This window comes from Musca domestica, unplaced genomic scaffold (assembly GCF_030504385.1).
Source record: "Musca domestica strain aabys unplaced genomic scaffold, Musca_domestica.polishedcontigs.V.1.1 7, whole genome shotgun sequence".
NCBI lineage: Eukaryota > Metazoa > Arthropoda > Insecta > Diptera > Muscidae > Musca > Musca domestica.
The window spans coordinates 13,190,353-13,203,793 of NW_026712383.1; positions in this window are offsets into that span (position 1 = coordinate 13,190,353).

Consider the following 13,441-nt stretch of genomic DNA (forward strand, 5'->3'; position numbering starts at 1 on the left):
TTAGCATTTGTATTGGACTTTCACTAACACAGGGTTATCTCTCTCCTGATTACCATACCAAATTTCAGTTTCCAAAATTCGGCGGTATCATTTCAGTGCCGTTGTTCGTTATAAGTCTGTATACTTTTATTTAAATATATATTTTAAGTTATTTAAATTGACAATATAATTTTTCCTTTAAAACGATTAAAATCGAAGAAAAGTCATCTTGAATATCAAATATCTAAAAAGGCAAGAGGAAAATATTTCAACTACCCAAATGAAGTTCATCAGTCTTTTGGTTATCTTGCAAACCAAACAAATTCCGAGGAAATAAATTTACGACAGTCATAGCACGTACATATGTTCTATTGTTCGACTTGATAATTTATTGCATCTTTCCACACCACACCACAAATACAGCTCAGGCCAAACTTCACACATAATGAAAACAGAAAATATCGACACACCCCCACCCAAAATTGCAAAAATCAGTATGGTCTTACAATTTTTTTAAATTTTGCTGATGTTTTGAAGATTTCTAAAAAGCTTAACATTTAAATTCCTATAAATTTAGGTCTTATGAAATATTTGCTATCATTTTTCCTTCTCCGTTTTTATTTTCTCTCAGTGAAAAATTGCTTAAGCGAAACGATTTAAAGCAATATGATATTAATTCGAATGGGAAACGAGAAAACTAGGGAGAAAGATATAACAAATGCCCTAATATTGCAAAAGATTGATTGCTCGAATTTCTAATCCTAATTGCTAAACGCTTGACCATTATAAAGCAAAATCCAAAGCGAGCAAAAACTCTGAAATTTATGGCTGAATGATTACAGATCGTAAAAACTGACCACCACCGCCAGCACTACCAGCGATTTATGTTCATCATTAGAGGAATTAGTTTTTAATGTTGTGAGTCTATAAAATCCTTTTCCAACGATTATTCATTTAAAAGTTAAAAATTGTTTCACATTTGTAAAGGAAATGCGATATATGATAACAAAAGACGTACTCTGGCACTCAGAGCGTATACTTAACATTTATATGGCAAAATAACCTATTCACAATAATAATACGCACAATAGTACCTAGACAATTTATTCGTCTTTCATATTAGAGAAACATGCTTCAATGGTATTTTTGAAAACCCTAAATATGGAACAAAACAGAATTAAGACTGTACAATGATATTGGAAACTGTCAGATAATGCGGCTGTGATGCTGAAAACAAGCCTTGATGCAGTCCCCATATAAAGGTACAAGATATTCGTTAGAGGGTTTTATCTTATTCGACAGATGAATTAGCTGTGATTTGCTATTTCTGATTCTGAGATAAAAAACTGCAACAAAGTCGAACGCCATAATTTTTACATTTTTTTTAATTTTGTTGAATGAAAGCAAAAATGTCGGAAATAACATCAAATTTTAGAATACGTTCGAATTGGTCACCTTTGGCACAAATTATGGCCTTCAAACGGCCAATGAAACCGTCAACCATTCCCGTCGAAGCGCTTGCTTGAGGTGATCGACACTTTGGAATTTTTTAGTGCCAACCATGCTTTCCAAAACACTCCAGACACAATAGTCCAACGGATTCCGGATTGGTACCCGAAGATTTTGGTGGTCATTGTGCGCTGGAAATGAAGCGAGGAACCTTTGTTCGAATTGGTCACCTTTGGCACAAATTATGGCCTTCAAACGGCCAAAGAAAAGGTCACACGCTGCCCGAATGTTGCTCTGCGGTATTTTGGCCCACTCCCGGCGAAGCACTGGCTTGAGGTGATCGCCACTGGCTTGAGGTGATCGCCACTGGCTTGAGATGATCGCCACCTTGCTTTCCAAAGACACAATAGTCCAACGGATTGGCAACCGGAGATTTTGGTGGTCATTGTGCGCTGAAAATGAAGCGAGGAACCTCATTTTGTAATTATTCTCGGCTGGCGCGTGCTGAGTGCATTGGTGCAGAGTGCTGTTAGAATTTCCAAGTTCTGCGGCCAAAATGTTTGCGTGTCCAATGCTTTAATACACCCTTCAGAATATTTTCGCGATAATAATCGGCATTTATTCTGATGCCACGGTCGATTAATACGAGCGGAGAGCGAACATCGGCTGTTATGGCGATCCACACCATCACCATGGCCGGCGCTTGAGTTCTGGTGGCCAACAGAACGTGCACATTTTCAGCTGACCTCTTTGGCAAGTAAACACGATCATTTTGTTTGTTTAAAAACTGCTGGACAACGAATGTTTTCTCATCGGAGAAAACCAAATTCGACAGTTCGCCACTTTCGGCCAAGCGAAGCAACTATTTAGCTCTTTTGAGTCTATTTTCTTTTGGCTGCGGTGTAAGTTCTTGCACATTTTGGAATTTCAAATACCCCGAGCTCATTTTTCAATATTTGCCGAATGAATTTTTCGGCCACTGCGACGCGGGTTTCGATCAAGTCGCTTCTTTACTCTTCGAACAACTTTTTTCTGATGTTGCTGTTTTCTACCATCCACTTCCTTGACATCGGGTTACACTACCAGCATCACGGTAACGAGCAATGATACGAGGCACAAAAGATTTATTCACATTTAAATGCTGGAGTGCTCTAACGATAGCCAAACACCACTTGTGGTTTTCCATCCAAATATAAAGAAATCACACTATCACGCTTTAATTACATCACGAATAATTTTTTTTCTGAAAAATTCTCACCAAAAAAGTGGAGGAAAAGGATAAGCTATAATTCTGAAATTTGCAATATAATAGAGTGCTGGATACATGTACAAAGTGTTTTTGGAAATTCGAACTTTAAAGTTACGAAACATTCCAAAATGGTACTGAACTTCTAAAATGGTAACATTTGGTACTATGTAAACAGATAGTGCTAAAAACTTAAAATTAAATAAATAAAAATAAAATAAATATGAAGTTGGTTTAGGAAATGGGCATTAAGTGAGCGAACTGTACTAAATGGTACTACATTTGGAACATTTTAGTGAACGGATGCAACTCACATTTTAACATTTTGTATTGGGGACCCTGTTGGTGACAGGTTTCTGATAAATAGGTGATTTTAAAAGTGTGTACTACAAGTGCACAAAAATTACTAATAGTACTCGATTTGGTACAATTTGGTATTGCGTGAATATATGGTGTTTGAAATCTGAAATTTGGTATCAGAGTCAATGTTCATGTGTAACATGGACATATGAAGCCGGTTTTGGAAATTCACAGATTCAATTCTGATACTGGTACTAAATTTAGTATTGAGTGATGGGATAGGGCTGGTATCTTAAAATTTGATATTTGGAATTGAGATGTGGAGATGGTTTCGGAAATGTGTACTACAATTATACTAAAAGTACTAAATAGTACAAAATTTGGTACTGAGTGAAGGAATAGAGCTGAAATCCAAAAAATGTAAATAGTTGTCACTGTTGATATCTGTGGTTAGGATATGGAGGTCGTTTTGGAAATGTGTACTAGAAAAGTGCTATATTTGATGCAATTTGGTATTGGGTTAAAAGAGTGTTGACAAATTTGAATTTTATATTAGGGTTGTTGTTCGTGTGTATTTGTCCAAGTTACAGGGGAGGTCATTTGGGAAATGTGTACCATAATTGTTCAAAAAGTACTAAATTGTACTAAATTGGATATTGGCTGAAAGGATAAAGCTGCAATTCCGAAATTTAAAATTGAGGTCTCTGTGGTATCTGGTTATAAGATATGTTGGTGATTTTGAAAATCCGTACTGTAATTGTTCGAAAAGTACAAAATGTTACTAAATTTAGTATTGCGTGAGTGTGTTGAGCTGTAATCACGAAATTTGGTCTCTAAAGCTGAGATATGACGGTGGTTTTGCAAATGCATACTATAAATGTTCGTAAAGTTTAATTTTGGCTCAATGCTGGCGAATAGGATGAAGAGGTAGATAGTTTTGGATATGCGTACCAAATGTCACCAAATTTGGTATTGTGTGAAAAGATAGATCCAAAAACCTGAAATTTGATATTGAGGTCACTGTTGATTTCTTGGGTTTAAATATCGGACACTGAAATAGTCTTGAAAAAAGTAAAATAGCAGCTAAGTTCAGCCGGGGCGAATTTTTAATACCATTTGAATGGAATTTGGAAAATTTTAAAAAATCAGCTAACAGGACGAGGACCTGCATAGACCATTTTCTATCACAGGTTCTACTACCCATTACGAACATCAAATACGAAATTTTAAAAAAAAATCCTGTGAATAATGTCGCAAATATCATAAAAATACTGAGATACCGTTAGATGTGGGTTATACGAAGACTTGAATCTACATAGACAATTTTCTGTCATAGCCTAAAGTATCCATTACGAACTTCAAATAGGAAATTTCAAACAATTCCGGTGAATAATGACACTAATGTCATCAAAGTATCGAATAAAGGAAGGTACCGTTATATGAAGGAAATACGAAGACGTGGACCTGCATACGAAATTTTTTGTTTTAGCTTGTAATACCCATTACGACCTTTAAATACGAAATTTGAAATAATTCCTATAAATAATGTTGCTAAAATCATCAAAATACCGAATATCGGGAGGTGTCGTTATATGGGGGCTATACGAAAACGTGGACCGACATGGCCCATTAACAATTTAACCTGCCTGCAAAATACACACGTGTGCAAAATTTTACCCTTCTATCTTAATTCTTTCGAAAGACAGCGTGATTACAACAGACAGACAGACGGACATCGCTAAAATTTATTTTTAGGTAGCCTTTCGCTCACAAGATAGCGGACACTCGCTGGTTATTGCCATATTCAATATTTTCAGAAAGTTAATAAACTTTTCAACTAAGATTTCCTCCCCTTGATTGAATTGAATTTTGTTTACGGGGTATATACTGACACGATGCCCTAACATATATCCAGCAAGTTGACTAGTACCGTATCTTTCAAGCGACTGCAGAATTATTTAAGAAAAGGCCAATCTAGGTCTTTACTTTTCTGAATTTGACAGTAAAATCAGAACACGATACCCTTGCTTTTATATAGAAAGTATCTCAGTTGTTCTCTTACAAATCACGTTTTTACGTTTTTGATAGACAATCTGCAAACGCTCCTATTGAGTCGATCCGAACTCCAAGAACAAGAATACAACTAGCATATAAGTACTCTCCCTCAAAATGAAAGCATTTTTTTCGATTTTAATTGTTACAGCAAAAATTGTCATTGCCTCAATTGCAACCTTAAATTACCGATTGAGGGATTCTGGACAAATTCGAAGACACCATCTTTTCCATATGGTTTAAAAAACTTCATCTAAAATAAATTCTCTATCGTGTATATACTTGTTCCATTGTCACCACCAATGCAGAAGCAAAAATCAATTTCTTGCCAATCTTACCAATCACTAAATACAACTTCGCGAAGTGAATTGAAAAAGATTTAGTCTTTTTTCGTATTTGCATTTTCTTTTGCAAGTCATTCAGTTTTTTTGTTTTTCTTTTTCATTCAATTTTTCAATCTCCTCACAAATCGAGAGATAGTTAGAGAGAGAGAGAGAGAGAAGGAAGGCGACTTCAACCAGTCAGATGGCTATCTGTGAAGTTCACTTGATTTTACTTTAAACTTGTCTATTTTTCAAGACAGCTACACTTATCCATTTCAAGAAAGTCTTTGTATAATTTATGGCCGCTTTCACAGAGATAATGCAATGCAAATGAAAAAACAAAAAAACTTTTCTGTGAAAAAGATCTGCCAATAGAACTTGAGTCGAACCTGGAGAGTTTCTAGTGTATAATTCGCATATGCTAATTTGCAATATGTTCGAAATATATACTACTTTCCAGAGAACGGCCCTTGTAAGCCATCATCCACACCAAATATGCCTGATGAGCCGCTTAACCAACGGCGAAACGCGTCGCATAGTGGTGAGTGTGTGATAGTGTCTATCTGGCTTTCCTTTTCACTGCAAATTTCAGATCATTAAGCTCGTCTCGAAAGAGAAAACAAACACATAAATCATAAAACATATGATCTTCGCCTTAACAAGGCAAAACTCAAAATTCAGCCGAGCCTGGCTGTGGGATTTGAACCGCGGACCTCGGTGTGCAGCCAACTAGAAGTTGCCGTCTCTACGTTCAGAGCCATTAACCCGTCTTCCTAAAGCAGCACTAAAACAAGTGTATGCATTGGAAGCAATGTAGTTGTTGTGGACAAAAAATCCATCACTACAAAAACAAAAAAACTTTTCTGTGAAAAAGATCTGCCAATAGAACTTGAGTCGAACCTGGAGAGTTTCTAGTGTATAATTCGCATATGCTAATTTGCAATATGTTCGAAATATATACTACTTTCCAGAGAACGGCCCTTGTAAGCCATCATCCACACCAAATATGCCTGATGAGCCGCTTAACCAACGGCGAAACGCGTCGCATAGTGGTGAGTGTGTGATAGTGTCTATCTGGCTTTCCTTTTCACTGCAAATTTCAGATCATTAAGCTCGTCTCGAAAGAGAAAACAAACACATAAATCATAAAACATATGATCTTCGCCTTAACAAGGCAAAACTGAAAACTTTTTTCCTCTTCATGGTGGAAAATAAAAGAATGAAGCATAGGAGATGTTTTCTTTTTTGCGGAAGAGAGTGTACCGCAGGAGAAGGAGGAGTGGTTGTGCATGTCAGAGGAAGAAGTTGGAAATTGAATATATCAATGCATTATATTATTCAACACCGCTCTCTTGGAAACGTATTTAGATGTGTTGGACTTTGAACCAAATCCTTCCATTGTAATAATCTTTATATTTTCAACAATAGTATCGATGTGCAATTGGATATCGTCTACAAAAGCGTGAACATGCCAGGAACAGCTGGCCATGACAAAAGCAGGAACATGTCAAGTCCGCACCTAGGAAGGGTATGTCCTTCGGATTTATTAATTTCATTGCAAATGCCAAGCGTGCAGGAAACTGCATTTTTTTGAAGTTGATGGGCATTTCTGTTGCAATTAGAGAATTCGAGGTAGCAACATACTTCCTCGTAATAATCGTATCCTCAAATAAATTGTTATGTATGTGTTTATGTAGATTTTTTACTGTTAGCCTAAGGCGTTGTGGATCAATGCTTTCTAATAAAATCATATCCCAATCTGAACCGATTTCAATATAATATGTCAAAATTTATTTTCACACCAAATCCCGTCGCACCTTCTATATTTCATTGTACCCGTGTTAGGTGCGTCAAATATGTGAAATCGGACGAGAATATATGAATATGGGAGCTTTATTCGAATCTTAACCGGTTTATAATTAATTTATCAAATTTAATATTGTAACCAAATTCCGCCACACAATCCTAATTTCATTGGAGTCGGGCATACATATCGTGTTTTGTGCATAACATACATGAAATCGGCCAAAAATATGTATGGGAGCTATACCCAAACCTCAACCGATTTCAATCCAGGGTGAGATGAAAAAACTGCAATCAACTTCAGACTGCTGTCATTTCTAAGCCACTTGTCCGACAGCTGTTAAAATTATTCCAGTGACAACTCATTATATTGTTTACAAGCGTACAAAAGCATTTTGGTGAAAATTTTCCAGAAAAAAGTTATTCGTGATGGAATTCAAGCGTGATAGTGTGATTTCTTTATATTAAGCTGGAAAACCACAAGTGGCTATCGTTAGAGCACTCCAGCATTTAAATGTGAATAAATCTTTTGTGTCTCATACCATCGCTAGTTACCGTTACGTCAAGGAAGTGGACGGAAGAAAACAGCAACATCAGCAGAAATGGTACGAAAAGTAAAGAAGAGATTTGATCGAAACCCGCATCGCAGTGGCCGAAAAATGGCTCGTGAGCTGAACAAATCGCAATATTCCATTCGACAAATATTGAGAAATGGGCTTGGGGTAAAGCCATTGAAATCTCAAAAAATAGACTCAAAAGAACTAAAGAGTTGCTTCGCTTTGCCGATAGTGGTGAACTGCCGAATTTGGTTTTCTCCGATGAAAAAACATTCGTTGTCCAGCAGTTTGTAAACAAACAAAATGAACGTGTTTAGTTGCCAAAGAGGTCGGCGGAAAATGTGCACCTTCGGTTGGCCACCCGAATTCAAGCGCTGGCCACGGTTATGGTGTGGGCTGCCATAACAGCTGATGGTCGCTCCCCGTTCGTATTAATCAATCGTGGCATCAGAATAAATGCTGAATATTATCGCGAAAATATTCTAGAAGGGTGTATTTAGGCCTTGGACCCGCAAACATTTTGGTCGCTGACCAACAGGGCGCAGCACCATCGAACTCAGCACGCGCCGCCCAAGAATGGAGTATTTTGGAATGCAACGTTGACACTAAAAAGTACCAAAGAGTCGATCACCTCAAGCAAGCGCTTCGCCGGAAATGGGCCAAAATACAGCAGAGCAACATTCGGACAGCGTGTGACGGTTTCATTGGACGTTTAAAGGTCATAATTCGTGCCAAAGGTGGCCAATTCGAACAAATCTAAACTTATTTTGAAATTTGATGATATTTCAGACATTTTTTGTTTTCATTCAATAAAATTTAACAAAAAATGTAAAAATGATGGCTTTTGACTTTGTTAAATTTTTTATCTCACCCTGTATGTCATTTTTGGTTCCTCACCCACTACCTAATATATCTCATATAAATCAAATTAAGTACCCGATATTATCCAAACTTGGTTGTGGTAATGTTTATATCAAACTTAGATCAAGAGCGACTATGGCACATACTGATCCCCTGTGCCTCCCAAAAGCCTCATCAATCGTGCTGGGTCTGTCGAAAGTGAGGTTAGTCATGCCGCTAATACCTTCTTTCTATAGTGACATAGTTACCAGGTCACTAACTTCTTCTAGCCCACTTGAGTCTCCTACTGATTGTAGCATGGCCGAATTGCATATTCTTAGTTGCTCATGCTTCAGAAAAGACTATGTCCGAAAGAAGCACGGATTCCATTTCATCCAGGTGTATTTTCTCAGTCAAAATTCCTATGTTCAAAGAGGTAGGTGATGTGTTTCTCCTATTCCAATGAGTAAGAGGTCTAAACTGTCCTAATAAAGTCTCATTCAGTCTTTGTCTCTAAAATTTTTGGTGAGAGACCTTTTAAGTCCGGCCACGGCTTAACAAGGTAACTTGCGTTATTTCTAGGATGGAAGCTCTAACAACTGCTGTGTTTCTGACCATTTTTCAATTTAAATGAGGGCCAAAATGTTTTCCATGTACGGATGCTTTGACTAAAGATTCTTGAAATGAAGAATTCTAAGGTAACTGCCACCCAATTCTTCTTCTGACTGCAAACTACCCTCAAGTTTAATTTAATTATAATATCATTTTTATATATTATATATAAAACCGCCCAATAGTTTCCATCTGCTTTGTCACACTGGAGTTATATATTGCAAATGGCATAGGAATGTTACTAAGTAAAGTTACCACCATAATTTTTTTCAAATCTGTTTCTACCAGATAAAGAGAATGTGTTTATCCCATAATAAACTTTAGATGGCCAAATAACCATTCCCTTTAAACCGTTGTAAAATCTGACTTCGAACATTTGGTATCCATATACATATAGAGGGTGAGATAAAAAAAACTGCAGCAAAGTCAAAAGCCATAATTGTTAAATTTTTTATAAGTTTCGTTGAATGATAACAAAAAATGTCGGAAAAAGCATCAAATTTTAAATGAAGTTTAGATTTGTTTGAATTGGTCACCTTTGGCACGAATTATGGCCTTCAAACGGCCAATGAAACCGTCACACGCTGCCCGAATGTTGCTCTGCGGTATTTGAACCTATTCCCGGCGAAGCTCTTGCTTGAGGTGATCGACACTTTGGTATTTTTTAGTGCCAAACTTGCTTTCCAAAATACTCCAGACACAATAGTCCAACGGATTGGTATCCGGAGATTTTGGTGCCCATTGTGCGCTGGAAATGAAGCGAGGAACCTCATTTTGTAACCATTCTGGTGCCAAAATGTTGCGTTCCCAAGGCTCCAGAATATTTTGGCGATAATATGCGGCATTTATTTTGATACCACGGTCGATTAATACGAGCGGAGAGCGACCATTGGCTGTTAGGCGGCCCACACCATCACCATGGCCGGCGCTTGCGTTCTGGTGGCCAACCGAAGGTGTACATGTTCAGCTGACCTCTTTGGCAAGTAAACACGATCATTTTGTTTGTTTACAACCTGCGGAACAACGAATGTGTTCTCACCGGAGAAAACCAACTTCGGCAGTTCACCACTTTCGGCCAAGCGATGCAACTCTTTAGCTCTTTTGAGTCTATTTTTTTCTGTTGTGGTGTACGTTCTTGCACTTTTTGGAATTTTAATGGCTCAATTCCAAGCTCATTTTTAAATATTTGCCGAATGCGATATGTTCAGCCAATGAGACATTTTTCGGCCACTGCGACGCGGGTTTTGATCAAGTCGCTTCTTTACTTTTCAAACCATTTCTGCTGATGTTGCTGTTTTCTTCCGTCCACTTCCTTGACGTCGGGCTACGCAACCAGTATCACGATAACGAGCGATGGTACGAGACACTAAAGATTTATTCATATTTAAATGCTAGAAGTGCTCTAACGATATCCACTAACGATCACACTATCACGCTAGAATTCATCACAAATAACTTTTTTCTGGAAAATATAATATAATGATATGTCACTGGAATAATTTTAACAGCTGTCGGACGAGTGACTTAGAAATGACTGCAGTCTGAAGACGGTTGCAGTTTTTTCATCTCACACTGTATATAAATATCCATATACATACCTGTCTATCTCGATGGTGTATACAATAACTCGAAGATGGATAATATCGGTAGACTCCTTTCGGTACCTTAACAGCTAAAGTTCAAATTAATACAAGTAACAAGTTAAAGAGTATCAGTCGCTTTTGCCGACAGATTTACACCCTCAGACAATGTTCGTTTATTTAAATATATTTTGATTTCTGTTATGATTCTTATATTGAGAGGACAAGGCCAATATTATCCATTTCGTATCGGACCTAAACAAATATGATATAAATATTGCGACTAGGTTTGGACTATATTGGTAACTTCCTTCATTTACATGAAATATGTGATAATTTTTAGAAAATGGTTAAATGTGCTTGAGGTACCAGATATAGTCGACCGAAGTATTCAATTTTCCTGCTTCATCCAATACAGAAAAAATATTGGTACGGCAAATTACAAGAAAATAGAATATTCATATTCTACTTGATGGAGTGGACCGATATTGTCCAATTTCGCACCTGACCTAGCACTGACGTAAATATTAGGATTTGCAAAATTAGAGCGAAATCGGATTATCCTTTTTTTTGTACAATATATATATATATATATATATATATATATATATATATATATATATATATATATATATATATATATATATATATATATATATATATTTTTTTTTTTTTTTTTTTTTTGAAAATTTCGACCTTTTCTGGGGGAGGTACCAGAAGGAGTGGACCGATATACTCCATTTTAACACAAGACACAAGAAGGGTTAATATAAATATTGGGTTGTGTGAAATTTGAAGAAAATCCGACACTTACATCACATTTTACAAGAGTCATACTTATTCTAAATGTTTACTCTTTGCTGGGGAGGAACTTGATGGAGTGGACCGATATTGTGTCTTTTCTCACCTGACGCAGCACTGATACAAATATTAGGATTTGCAAAGTTGGAGCAAAATCGGATTATCTTTTCTCTTTTGGTGCAGTAAAATATTTTTTCTTTTTTAAATGTTGACCTTTTAAGGGGCACCAGAAGGAGTGGACCGATAATGACCATCTCCAAACTCGATCTAAGTTTGATAATAATATTACGATGTACCAAGTTTTGACCAAACCGGATACTCCCTTCGAGAGTTATCGTACGCACCAGCCAGACAGGCGGGTGGACGCGGCGACATCGCTAGATCGACTGCAAATGTTCTGAAACGGATTTGGTCTAAAGAGAACTAGGCTCCAAAACCATTATTTCGGTTTATTATTTCATATGGCTGAGGGTATAATTATTATTCAAATACCTGCTTTTACTAGCCATGCAGTACCCTAGACAATCTTTGACGGCAAACGATTTCTAATCGCAGTTTCGATGTGGCCGACCGACATCAGCTCTGCGGCTGATTTTTCTATCTTCAAAAACAGGCCACAAAGCATATATTGTAGTTTCGGCTGTGTGGCCCGTAACGCCATGGATAATTGAATTCTGAACCGTCATGCAGCGACAAAACATTACAATGATGCACACATATATCTATATATATGTTTATAATTTAGAGACTCAAAAACCGTTAAACAGATTTTCCTGCAAATTTTCAAATATTGCCTGAAAGTAACATATGCTATATACATTTTTGAAGTTCCATGTGGAACTTCAGATATAGCATCAGAATCCGAGATACCTCCGAAAAACTGTAATTTTGTATGTACATATCTACTGATTGGTTATTTAAGGTGGATAACGGAATTTGGTGCAAAAATGAAATTTTAATGAAATCGCTTCAGATTTGGATATAGCTTCCATAAATATTTCCGCAGATTTCGTTTATTTAATTTTAAACTTTTCAAAAAACCATAAAGTGGATGAGCCCGTTATATGGGGGCCATAACAAAAAGGGGAAACTCTTTAGACAATTTTATACCCTAAAGATTGTCATCTACCAAATCTTCTTAAATGGCAAAGTTAAAACAGTTTTGTGGGTAAATGTGACTAGGATTATCATATGAATGTCGATGAGTATGTGCGCCGTAGGAAAAAAACGTGGTTCTAAATATTCAATGTTCTGCCAAGTCCATGGAAGAGTGTGGCAAAAATCATCAAAACACCAAATATCGTGAGGTACCGTTTTATGGGGGCTATACAAAATCGTGGACATATACATACAATATTTCGCCACAGGAGCTAGAATCCATTACGAACTACAAATACAAATTTTTAGACACATCTGTGAAAAAATGTGGCGAAAATAATCAAAATTTCGAATATCTGCAGGTGCCTTTATATGGGGGCTATACAAAACCCTGGACATATACATAATGTGGGCTGTATCATGATTTCAACAGACAGCCAGACAAACAGACATCGTTAAATCGACGTAGAATTTTATGCTGATCATGAATATATACTTTATTGAGTCTACGACGAATAGTTAATATACCCTTCTTTTCAAGATGGAGGGTATATAAAGGTATAGCGAAGCGCCCCGGATTCCGCTAGTAATATACATAACCAATTTTAGCTTAATTAAACCAAGTGACAAAACAGATGACAGCAACACCAGGTCGACGTCGGTGCTTGGTGAGTTTCTGTATATTTTTTGTTATATGTTTAAATATTATTGTTCCTGATAATGTCTGTCATCGGAGGACGAAATAACGAAAATAATAAATAAATAAAAAAAACAACAAAGACCTCTGGCTAAATTTTATTA